This window comes from Cavia porcellus, unplaced genomic scaffold (assembly GCF_034190915.1).
Source record: "Cavia porcellus strain 051 isolate PalLab524CR breed Dunkin Hartley unplaced genomic scaffold, mCavPor4.1 scaffold_17, whole genome shotgun sequence".
Taxonomy (NCBI): Eukaryota; Metazoa; Chordata; class Mammalia; order Rodentia; family Caviidae; genus Cavia; species Cavia porcellus.
The window spans coordinates 63,610,495-63,623,392 of NW_026947500.1; the positions used below are offsets into that span (position 1 = coordinate 63,610,495).

The 12,898-nt window shown below is 36.3% G+C and overlaps 1 pseudogene; it reads right to left on the minus strand.

Moving 5' to 3' along the window:
• LOC100734808 (vomeronasal type-2 receptor 116-like) overlaps positions 1 to 12,578 on the minus strand; it is a 31,593-nt pseudogene extending 19,015 nt beyond the window's left edge.
• Positions 12,579 to 12,898: the final 320 nt, after the last annotated feature.

Genomic DNA, 12,898 nt, shown 5'->3' on the forward strand with positions numbered 1-12,898 from the left:
TGAAAAGCAATAGATAAATGTTAAATTATTTTGGTGATGGTGAATGTACCACTGAAAAAGATAGAATTGCTTGATATACTCATACTTAATACAAGATGAAAACCAAAATCTCTGAATAGTTTTTGAAAAATGGCAAATATATTAAAATAAGTACAAGGTCTACTGATGCACACTTGTAATCACAGCACTGGAGGAGGTTGAGGCAGAAAGCTCACAAGTTTTAGCCCCACTTTGGCAATCTATTTATGGCAATCTTTATAAAAATATAAAATTTAAAACCAATTTGATATTTAGAAACATTCAAATTTGATGAAAATAAATTTTATTAGTTTGATAATATTATGTGGGCATAACAATAATCATGCTGATATTGCTATTTTTACATATGTATTATCTCATGTAAAATGTGCTGAAGAATAGAGATATAATAGTGATGTTATTGATATATGAGTGTATGTATGCATTTATTTCAAATCTACAGAAAATTATGGACATACTTAATGCAGTTATCAAATATATGCATACATGAGTCATAGCCTTTATCATATTACAGTTGTGAAGTAAAATATAATCTACTAAAGACAAATATATGTATATATATATTTGTATCTGTACATATTTTTATTTTCATTTTCCAAAACTCTCTTCCTTTCCTTTTGATTTTAGGGAATTTGTAAGCATTTTCATGGACACTGCAAGAATTTTTCTTAATGTATAAGGTGCCATGGACATTAAGCACTCCTGAAATTGAAAGGATGTTTTCAGTCACCAAAGTGTACACAGTGCATGGTCATAGAAAAACCTGACTGCCACAGTGAGTATATGAACATGGACAGAAGAGAGAAAGAAAAGGATCAGGATCCTCTCTTTTCCCCACAGGAAGTGAAACAAACCTTTCTCTAGCACCCTTGAAATATCCTTGAAATCTGATCACACTTGGTGTGATCTGACCAGATTTCCATTCCTTACTTCCCACAGTTTATGTTGACTTGAACCGAGATTATTTCCTCTAGGATCCCTTAAGCTTGGTTTACCCTGGTCCTCACGACCCTTAGGTTCTCTCCTGGTAATTTTCCCTCTTGACTTCCATGCTACTCCTTGGCTGTAAACTCAAATTATCACACGCACTATGCAGGGTCTACCTCACTCCTTCTGTGCCTCACTGCAGTGCTCCACATACTGATGAGTCTTCTCTGATCTTAGTTTTTCAGTAAGGGTCACTAGTAATCTTCAATTTTACAGATTTCACAAAAGTTGGATCAGTCTTCACTGACTTATCCATCCAAAATTTTCTAGACCAGTTACTAGCTACTAGAAACTATAAAATCCACAATCAAAATCCAAATATTTAAATATTTAAATATTAAATAAATTGACCAACCACATCAAACATGATTTTGAAAATTATTTGAGAAAATAACCAGGGTTATTGAAACATGTTAGTAAGTACAGTTAATTGGGGGCTGAGGTCAGATTTCTGGAATACAAATTTTGGTCAACATTGGCAATATAGTAAAATTTTGTCTCAAAACATATAGTGTCTTAAAATTATCTAGAACAAAAAATTGAGTAAATATGTTGTATATAATAATGAATATGAGATAGGTGCAAACACTAGCTGTCTGTGGCCACCTTAACCCTGCCTTTCCTTCTTCCAGGCATGGACAACTAGGAAAGAACACTTGTGTCTCTAGCATCTGACAAAAGAGAATCATTATTTGGGTGACATCGCCTTTTCCATAGAAGCACAAATCATCTCATGCCATCTTCTAACTCCATTCAAAACGTATGTGTTAATTAAAATGGTAGCTACCAAACTGATGTGTAAAAGGAGTAAAAGTATGTAAAAGAGACCAAATTTGATGATGGTATTTCAGAGTTTTGCCCCATTATTCGTGTCCTGAGTTGCAGATCTAGGCATAGACAGTCATTGACATGAAAGCATGATATGCTCAGTATTTAACATGTAACTGAATATCTACAGTTAAATCTGCCCAAGCAGGTTACCTTAACTAAGAGTGGAGATGCAAGAGATTTTATGCATAGTGAAGGGAGCATTACAGACTGTGGTCTTCAGGAAATGAATATTTACTTCAGTGTTATAGTGAATCCAAGGCTTGGATTAAGTATATATCAGGAATTGATTAATATGAAGCAGTGATGACTACAGTGTAATCAAGTGTGTGTGTGTGTGTGTGTGTGTGTGTGTGTGTGTACACACAGTAAGATAGAAGATGCTGTCTCTCTTGTGACCCAATAATGAAAAATAGCAGCTAAAATATGGAAATATCATCTCCTATTTACAAAACATGAAAAGGGGAGAAAAATAAAAAATTAACAATAGTTCTGAGTTAAGGAAATACAGCAAGGATAAGATAAGGATACAGATAGTATTATAAGTCCATCCACAAACCCCAGGCATCTTGATTATCAATCAGAAAGTAAATGAATGAAAAAGGCACTTACTCTACGATAAGGAAGTCCTTGCTGGGTTTTAAATGGGACATACCCGTGAAGTACAAACAGGTGTACAAGGAGAAGAAACCCCCGATCACCACATCTCCATCCTTGTACACACGGGTGCTGGTGCTTTGAAGACAGTCATCATTAGACAAGTGGCACCCTAAGAGAGGAAGCTGGCAAAAAAGTAATATAATACTCAAAATAGGCATCTTTTGAAGTACATAAAGATGGTTAAATCCAAAGAAAGATGAAGTCTGCAATGTCACTTGGTGAACAATGTATTCTCTTTATGTATTTAGGTACGTAGGTAAGTATGTAAATATGAGTTAATGTGTGTTTGGTTTATTATTACAAAAAGTAGATGCTTTAATAAAGTTGACTTCTTTCAGCCAAGCTTCCTCGATGTCCTTTGAGGAATTTTCCACTGCTTTCCCCTGAAGCTCTGCAGCTGATGTCCTGTGTCCCTGTGAAAGCACACATTGGAAAATGTTTGAAGATCTGCTTCTGCCCCTCTAGGCACCATTATTTCACTCTAATGATTTATGCCAGGTTCCCAAGAGCCTCCTCCTCCGGTGTGGATTTTATCCCTGGCCTCTACCAACAGCTATTCACATGGATGTCACTTGGGGTGATGTGAATGGATTGCATCAGAGGATTCACTGTTAGATGTTTTTGAAATGACCTGGACAGACTCAGACTTTCTTATGAAGAATTAGGCACTGTGTCCCCCAGAGCTCAAGAAAAGATGTGAAAACCTCACAACCAGGAATCAGTACAGACACAGAGCACTCCCAGCTTTGTCCATTCCTTGCTCAACTATATAAGGAAAAAAAACTCCCATCCACATATTTGCCCTACTCTCTAAAGAACCAGAAATTACTCTATATTCAGAAATTCCAAATTATTCAAGACTAACAAAGTAGCATGTTGCATTTATGAAATGTAAATTTTGACTCCCTTCTACTTAGTACTTTCCAATGTGATAATTCCATAGCTTACTGTATTGTTGTAATCTATTCCTACAGCAAAGAGAGGCCCTATGTTATTTCCTTTTATGATGCCGTGTGAGTTTATTCAATATAAAGCAAAGAAACACAATTTGAAAGTACTTCTGCACCCTTCATTACCAAAACTAGAGTATGAGTCACATAGATAGACTTTTACACCATCAGAGTTTCACAGAGATTACAAAAGCAAGGAAGTTATTATCTGTGGCTCTGTTATGGCTGAGTAGATAACATTTTGCATCTGTTAAACTTTAAAGAATATCCAACACAAGTTGTGAACCCTAATGTAAATTTAGACTTTATTTTATTGTTGGAATAATATTGACTTATGAATTATGATAACAGAATTGGTGTTTTTATATGCAAAAAAAAACACCACATAGGAACAGTGCTAAAGGCTGAAGCAATCCCACAGCACTCTACAGATTGGAAATTGTGCTTTTTGGTTTTTTGTTTGTTTGTCTGTTTTTCAGTGCCAGGGATTGAACTTACAATTTTGTGCTTGCCAAGCAGGTACTCATGCCACTGACCTAAATCCCCAGCCCCAGAAATCATGTATGTATACAATTTATTTTTGACTAATATATGTTTGAATTGCATGCAGTTTACAGTCATCGTGAGGAAAGGTTATGTGTAAATAATAGTTTGATTATTTTCAACTTTTCTTCCCTTGAACTCTCATCTCCAACTGTCCTTTCTAAATTATCTTTTCCGATTGTCATTTTATTTGTATTATTGATCCTGTGCTGTTATGACATATACAGCTTATATTCAATTATATTATAAGGTTCCAGCACATAGCATGAATTTATTCTACTTATTTCCCCTTCCTCTCCTCTTTTCCTCTTACCCATGTTCCTTTGGCTCCTTTTCCATTTGCAAGAGATATATCCCTTCTCTCCCCCTACCTATCCCTTAGTAATCTCTTTTTTTGTACTTTGTCTGACTAAAATGTGAGCTACTACATAGTATTGAGGATTATGTGTCTGGTTTATTTCACTCAATATTATACTTTCCAGATTCATTCATTTTCCTACAAATGTCTCAAATTTCTCCTTCTTTAGAGCCAAGAAGTAATATATTATGCATAGATACAACATTTTCTTCATCCAGTTCTCTGCTGATGAATATACAGGCTTCTCCCATAGATATTATGAATTGTGCTCTCATACATGAGCATGATGTATTTAGCTCTTGGGAAAGATACCTAAAAGATGGAAAGTGGGGTAATAGGAAATGTACTATTTCAGGTTTTTAAGGAGACTTCACACTGGTCCTATAATGATTTTATTAGTTTACAATGCCATCAGCAGTATAGAAAGACTAATTTTTCACTCCAGCCTTGGACTAACTTGCTATATTTTATTTCTTTGAATCAATATGATTTCTTATGTAATATGCAATCTTAGAGTTAATTTACATTTCTTTTTTATTTAAAATGATTAAAAACAGAAAAAAGGAGTAGAAATAATACAGTATTTCAGAAAAATTAACAGTATTAAATCACTAGATGGTAAGTTACTGTCATTTTAGAAATAGTTGTTCAAGCTACAAAATTAAAGCATACAAAGTGACATTCAAATAATGACACTGCAAACAGTTCTGCTCAATGATCCAACAAAAACTTAGTAATATGGTTATCAGTCCTACATACTTGTTTTTTATCTTAAAGAGAGTAAGATTAAACATGTCAAAATATAACAAAGCAGTTCATAAGGAAACAATTTTAAAAAACACAGATTTCTAAGAAAGTCCTCTGGAGATCTTCACCTTCTATCTTATTGTCTCTATTTTTATTCCAAATAGTTGCCCCCATCTTCACACACACTGAATATATACTGAACATTATAAAACTAACCAAGTAATTACAAGATGATGAAGGCTTTTTAGGTCTTCAAGACCTGATTTTGGGGAAGTCAATAATGGCTACAATAATGTCTCTAATTATCTTCATAGTAGCTGTTTTTATCTTTACATATGCTGAAATTGAACATAATAGACTAGACTAATATCGCACTGAACAGTGAATAATAGTATTGCTAGATTTTATATCATAGTGCTACAAATTTAGCTTTGGGTTTCTTAGTGTCTCTTCTTCTTCAGAGTATCTGTTCATTAAATCATGTATTATATAATCTGTTTCCGTAAATAGTTTAGAAATTCTTCCCAAGTGTGAATCTCTACATGCATATCTATCCCTTCTGTATTTTAGGGAAAAACAGATCATAACAAGACAACAAAACAAATCCCTAGAAAAACATGCAACAAAAACGACATATAAGACCACAATATTAGGTAATCTACAGTAGTTATTATGCTTTCTCTTGTTAGTTTCTTTTTTATTTAAAGAAAAAAAAACAGTAAAAAGGTACAAGTAATACAGAATTTAAAAAATATACAATAAGAAATCACTTTTCTTTACATATTGCCATATTACAATATTACATATTGTCATCTTAGAAATAGTTGATGAAGTTACAAAATTAAGCATATAAAGTGGACATTCAAACAGTGAGACTGAAAACAGTTGTGTTCAATGATCCAACAAAAACTTAGTAATATGGTCATGTATCTTACACATCTAAACACACTTGCAGTTGTGTCCTTTACAGCACTTCCTTTTCCTCTTTTGTACAATAACATTTACACATTTTTGGTTTTATTACTTCCACAGTTCCTATTACTTTTTTGGGGAGAGAATAAAACCAAATGTGACAAAATAAAGCAGAGTCAGTCAAAACAAAGGATGGACATAGTACACGATGTAAAGACAGCATACAAAGTAATCAACAATGGTTACCATAGTGCCCCTTGATACCTTAAAAAGAATTGCCTATATCATCATGTGTAATAAAATTGAACTAAATAGTATGAAACAAAACCAATAAAGAGGAAACATTGGAGACATTACTGAACTTCAAAAGAAGATAATAGTCAAAACAGAATGGGCGTCATAGTGAATCTTATTACCTTCAGAGTGGTTGCCTATACTCTCAAAATTGATAATATCAAACAGAACAAAATGAGTAAAATCAGTCAAAACAAGATGGTGAGAGCAATATGGGGCTTCAAATTGAGTTAATTGGAAATCAAAAAACTTACTATAATATATCCTGCTAATTAAAAAAAATTCCCTTAATTAAAAAAATAAATTTAAAAAAGGGGGGAGTTTGAGATAAAAGAGGACACAACAACATAACAATACAGGTCAGAACAGAATTAAGCAACATAAGGTTGTTATTTTCAATAAAATTTTCCACATCCTCAAGCATTATTGTTAAGCACAGCATTACATAGCTATTTTTATAAAAACTCAACTTTGAAGACATTGTAGGAGTTGAAAGTAGTTAATAATCAAAATTAGAATAGATATATTTTATATCTTGTCATCTTCAGAGAAGTTTCCTCTACTCTTAGACTTGATACTATCAAGCATACCAAATTTGAATAAAATCAGTCAAGGTAAAATAGGGGTCTAACAAACCTGCTTCCAATAAGATCAGTTATAGTAAGCCAATGTAAGTAACAGGGTTTCAGTTCAAGTTAATAGGAAATTAAGGATAGTTACCATGGTATAACCTGTTATTTTTGGGTTAGTGGTCTGTGCCCTCAAATCTCATATGAGTAGACTGACCAGAACAAAACATAATCAAACTAAACAGAGTGATAAGACTACTGTGGCTGTTAAATCCAGATACACTTTTAATAATGTCCTCTGCCTTCCTTTTTTAGGCAATTCTTCACCTTTCCCCTTCTCAGGGTGCTGTGTATATTTTGGGTCCCACAGGCTCCTTTAGTTTTTAGACTAGGGGGTCAACCCTGAGCTTAATCTTGAGTTATACTCCTTTACTTACCAGAGCCAGAAGGTTTTCCATCCTTCTAGCTATGTAGTTCTACACTGCCCAAAGTGTTATAGCTTTCCAATCTATCTGTGGCTGCTGGAGGAGTTGTCCCTATTTCTCTCTGGTTTCGTGTCACATATCACATTGTTTTCTCATCTTTGACTCTCAGTTTATTAACTGTCTTTCAGGTTGAGTATATTTTCTATTCAGAGCCTCTTGATGGATCCTGCCTCATAATCTACTCTACCTGTGTTTCTCTTTTTGTCAGTGTATCAGTGTCAGGGCTATATATATTAAAGATTATAGCTTACCATCTCTGCCTCATTTATACTATTTTCTTTTTCTGTATTATTTGTCCCCTTTACTCCTTCATTCCACTGTCTGCCCCATTCATTGAGGCCTCTCTACCTCTGCTACTGGAATCCTGGTATTTTTTTCCTCTCTCTCTCTGGAATGTCCTTCAGTGTTTTTTGTAGGGTTGGGTTGGTAGCCATGAAATCCCACAGTTCCTCCTTGTCTTGTAAATATCTTGTTTCTCCATTAATTTTGAGAGAGAGTTTTTCTGGGTACATCAGTCTTGGTTGGAGGTTATTTTCTTTCATAACTATTTCCCCCCAGGCTCTTCTCGATTTAAAAGTTTGTGTTGATAAGTGTGTCATTATTTTGATGATTTGTCCTTTGTAGGTGATCTACTTCTTTTCTCTGGCTGCTTTTAATATTCTGTTCTTGTGGTAGATTTCTGAAATCTTGATTATTGTATGTCTGGCTGCAGATCTGTTTTGGTTATAGGTGGCTGAAGTTCTGTATGTCTCTTTTATCTGGATATCATTTCTTTTTCCTATACTTGGGAAGTTTTCCTTAATTATATCTGTGAATAGTCTTTTTAGTTCATTTGCAGTTACTCCTGCTTCCTCACTCACTTTTTAAATTGTTAAGTCATAAATCCTCTTTTCATCTTGTAGCCTTTGAATTATTTTTCCTGGTTCCCTGTTATTTTTAAGAGCTTTTTCTTTCATGATCACATATTGTAAATCTCTCTTCAAGTTTCAAAAGGCTAACTTAAGTTTCTGTCAAGGCATTTCACCAGCTTTCAATGGAGATTTTAGTTTCCTGGTAATCTCTTTGGATCTGTTTCATGTATTCTAGATTTTGTTTATATTCTTCATAAAAGGTTTCTTTTCCTTTTCTGAGTTCCTCTACTCTTTCATCTGTGTTTTATTGGGAAGGGCTTATCATTTCTTTAATTAATCTTTTTATGTCTTGCATTACTTGGATCATAAGTACAGAGTTAAATTCTTCTATGAGGTCACGAATGTATTTCTTTATGTCTGCTGATGCTGTGTCTATTATTGCATTATTAGTGCACTGGTTTTCTCCTGTATTTACCTCTCCTGGGCATATTTTCTTAGGGTCAGTGGCTGGATTTTTTTTTTTTTTTGGAATTTCTATCTCCTGTCATGTTTCTGGTTTCTTTCAGACAGGTGTGTCTTGGGGGGTCTTTGGCCCTCTCAGTGTTGCTTAGGGTCTTTCCAAAGCGTGCTAACTGGGGTTTTTCTCCAATATGCTGTTATCTCAGGTACCTGCAGGGATGCAGGGATCTTGTAGGCTAGCCTCTAGCCTCTGAGCTAGTCAACCTGCAATTCCCTTCAGGGACTTAGGCTATACCTTGTGGATGTCACAGAGTTGTGACCTTTTTGTCCCTGTCTACTGGGTCCCCACCAGAGGCATAGCTCAGCCCCAGCAGACTCCACCTGTCCTCTCTGAGTGAGGGGTGGCCCACTGATGCTGCCACAATGCCAGGCTCTGACGAACTCCAAGATGTTCAGCCAGCAACAGCATCCATAGGACCCAATCCCCAGCACTCACTGGGAATCAATGCACTTTTCCTCACCACGTCCTCCCACCAAGGGCTTGGGACTCAAAAATTCCCATTATTGGTGGCCATAGCTTCAGATCGACCTTGAGTCATCTGACTCCACAGTGCTCCCAGCACGATCTGACCAGGTCTCAGTGAGCACACAGGGTTCCAGCCCTCCACTTGCATTTTTCTTTCCTCCTCCAGATGTATATTCTAGCTTGATGTGGTTTTTCCGCATCTAGATCAGCTTCCTGCCTTTTCAGAAAACTGCAGCACCCAGATTTAGGACCCAGACACCTGTCCTCCTGCACTTCTAGGAAGGTCTTGCTGCCCTGCAGGGCCCCAGGACCCAATTTCCAGTACTCATTGAGAGTTAATAAAGTTCTCCCCGTTGGATCCACTCCAAACTGCACTGTGTCCTTCCATCAAGGGTCTGGGACTCGACTCCTGTTATCGGCAGCTATGGCTTCAGCACGTCTTTGGATCATGCGATTCCAGGGCAGGCCCAGCACAGTGTGGATTGTGTCTCAGTGAGCATGTCAGGCTTCAGCCCTCCACCCATGCTTTTCCTTCCTCTTCCTATTTTTATTTTTCCCTTAGGTTTCCTCCTGGATTAATAATAATCATTCTCCAATCATCTGGCCCTCTCCACGTTGTCAAATTCTAGTATCTGAGCCATTTCCCCCTGCAGAGGTCTTGATTCAGTTTCCTATCAAGCTGCCATTTTTTCCAGTCTCCCACTAACTTGCACTTATTTAATGGATAAGTGTGCAAAATATTTTTCCTTTTTTAGTTTTGAAGAGAATAAAACAAAATATAGTCAATCAAAACAAAAGGATAAAATGATACATAATTTAAAAGCAAAATACAAGGAGATCAATAATGGCTACCATAATGCCTCTTGTTATCTTTAAAATTGCCCATGCCATCGGGCATAATAAAATTGAACAAACAGTACAAACAAACCAATAAAAACAAAACATTGGAAACATTATAGGACTTTAGAAGAAGATACTAGTCAATCTTATTGTTGTCAAAGTAGTTGCCTATACCACCAGACTTGATACTATCAAGTAAAACAGAATACAATAAAATCAATCAAAACTGAAAAGTGAAAGCAATACATGGCTTCAAATCAAGCTAATAGAAAATCATAAATGATTATGATAATATATCCTGCATCTTTGGAATAGCTGTCCATGCCATCAAATCTAATACAAGTAGACAAACTGAAACAGAATAAAACCAAACTAAACAGAACAATGAAAACAATACAGGTTTCATGATAATAGATTAAAAATGGACACTGCATTCCCTTTTTACATAATTCCCTTTCACTTTTACAGTATGTATTGTACATGTTGGATCCCACTAACTCCTTTAGTTTTTATATTAGGGAGGCAACTCACTATTCACCTAAGGGACTCTGAACCTTTTTACCCCTGAGCATGATCTCAAATTGTATCCATTTACCTACAAGAGCCTCAAGGTTTTCTTTCTTTATACCTCAGTAGTTTTTCATTGTATAAAACTGTCATGGCTTTCTAATCCATCTGCAGTTGATGGACAACATGCTCCCACTTCTTTCTGGCTTCCTGTTACATATAGCATTGTTTTCTCATGTTTGACTTTCAGTCTATAAATTCCCTTTCAGGTTAAATGCATTTCTTACATAAAGCATATTTATAGACCTTATCTGCTTGTCCACTCTGCCTGTGTTTATTTTTATTGGTGAATCAAGGCCATGTGTATTAGTGAATATGGACAACTTTCTCTGTCTCATCTCTGTCATGCTATTTTTCTGCCATTGGTTGTCTAATTTTCCCCTTCATTTTACTGTCTGCTCCACTTAGTGAGGAACTCCTGCCATTGTTCCTGAAACTATGGCCTTTTATCTCTCTCTTTAGAATGCCCTTCAGTATTTTTTGTAAGGTTGGTTTGGTGGTCATGAACTTCACCAGTTGTTATGGAAGCATCTTGTTTCTCCATGAATTGGGAAAGATAGTTTTTCAGAGTACATCAATCTGGGTTGGAGATTATTTTCTTTCAGGAAGTGGAATATTTCAAGTTTTGGTTGATTTGTGTTGAGAAGTCTGTCATGATTCTGATGGGTTTTCCTGTATAAGTGATTGGTTTCATTTCTCTGACAGCTTTTAATATTTAGTTCTTGTGTTGAATTTCTGGGATCTTGATTATCATATGACTGGATATAGATCTAATTTGGTTATAGCTGGATGGAGTTCTATAGGACTCCCTTATCTGAATATCATTTCCTTTTCCTATGCTTGGGAAGTTTTATTGAATTACTGTAAACAGACTTTGTGTTTCATTTGTGTTTACCTCTGCTACTTCAATCACATTTTTTTAGTTTAACGTTATACCCCCTATTTTCATCTTGTAGCCTTTGTATTGTTACTTCCTGGTTCCTTGTGATATTTAAGAGATCTTTCCTTTAATGATCACAAGCTGAAAATCTGTCTTTAAGTTTGATAGTCTATCTTTTGTTTCTTTCAAGCAGTTTTGCTAGGTTTCAATGGAGTTTTTAATTTCCTGGTAATGTCTTTGAATGTATTTCATATATTGTAAACCTTTTTTATATACTTCATTGAAGGTTCGGCTCATTTTTCTGTGCTCCTCTATTCTTCCATCTGTGTCTTCTTTAGAGGTGTTTAGCAATTCTTTTATTACACTTATCATTTCTTCTTTTACCTGAGGCAGTATTTCTGTTCTAAGTTCTTTTATAGCCTTTTGAAGTTGTTTCTTAATTTCCATTACTGTTGTTTCAAAAACTTCAGGTGTGTGACTCCCACTCTCTTCTGTGTTTACATTTCCTGGACCAATACCACTTGGGTTGGAGGCCAGAGACTGCCTTTTGCTTCTTCCTCTTGTCATGTTCCTGGTTGCTTCCAGAAAAGTGGGTAGTGGAGTCCCAGGCACTTCCTGTGTTGGTTATAATTTATTGAAAGTGAGACTGTTTGCTTTTGGGCTGTTGGTAGCTGGTGGATTGTAAGAAGGGGAAGGGCAGGCTGGTCCCTGGCTCTCAAGCTGGTTAACTACAGGGAGCCCTCACCAAGTGTAGTCTGAGCAGTGTTGCAGAGCTGTTTGGGGACAGCTTTAGGGCAGCCTTGGCAGTGGCTCTTGGACTGTGTACAGGGGTAGGACTCAATCCGAGCAATTTCTGCCAGTCTGCTCCAAGCTAGGAGTGGTTGAATGAAGCTGGCTGCAGCTCTGGTTCTGGATTTATCCTGCCTGACTTCAAAATGGCCCATAACCAACCACCCACTCCTGTGGGAGAACTAAGTCCCACACACTCACTGCCAGCCAGTGCAGTTTTCCAGTCTGTTGCTCCCCCTGGCTACTACATCTCTTTACCACCAGGCCTTTGGGCTTGGCAGCCACCAGCTTCATTGTGACCATGCATCTCCAGGGCTCATCAGTGCTGTTTGCATGGTGCTTCTGGTTCTGTGTGAAAGCACTGCCACGTACTGCCTTTTTTTTTTTTTTTTTTTTTTGCTTAACTTTTTCCATTTTTAATTCTCTTTGTGGGCTTCAATTCCCTTTATGTTCTTCCGGGGTTGAGGGGACCCACTTTCTTCCTTCTTGTGTTCTCGAGAATGCTATATTCCAGCATCTGGACCGTTTCTCTCAGACAGGCTATTTACTCTGCTGCTTAATATTTCACCATCTTCCCAGGATCCCAATATTTTTTCCTATGTTTGTTGGTCATT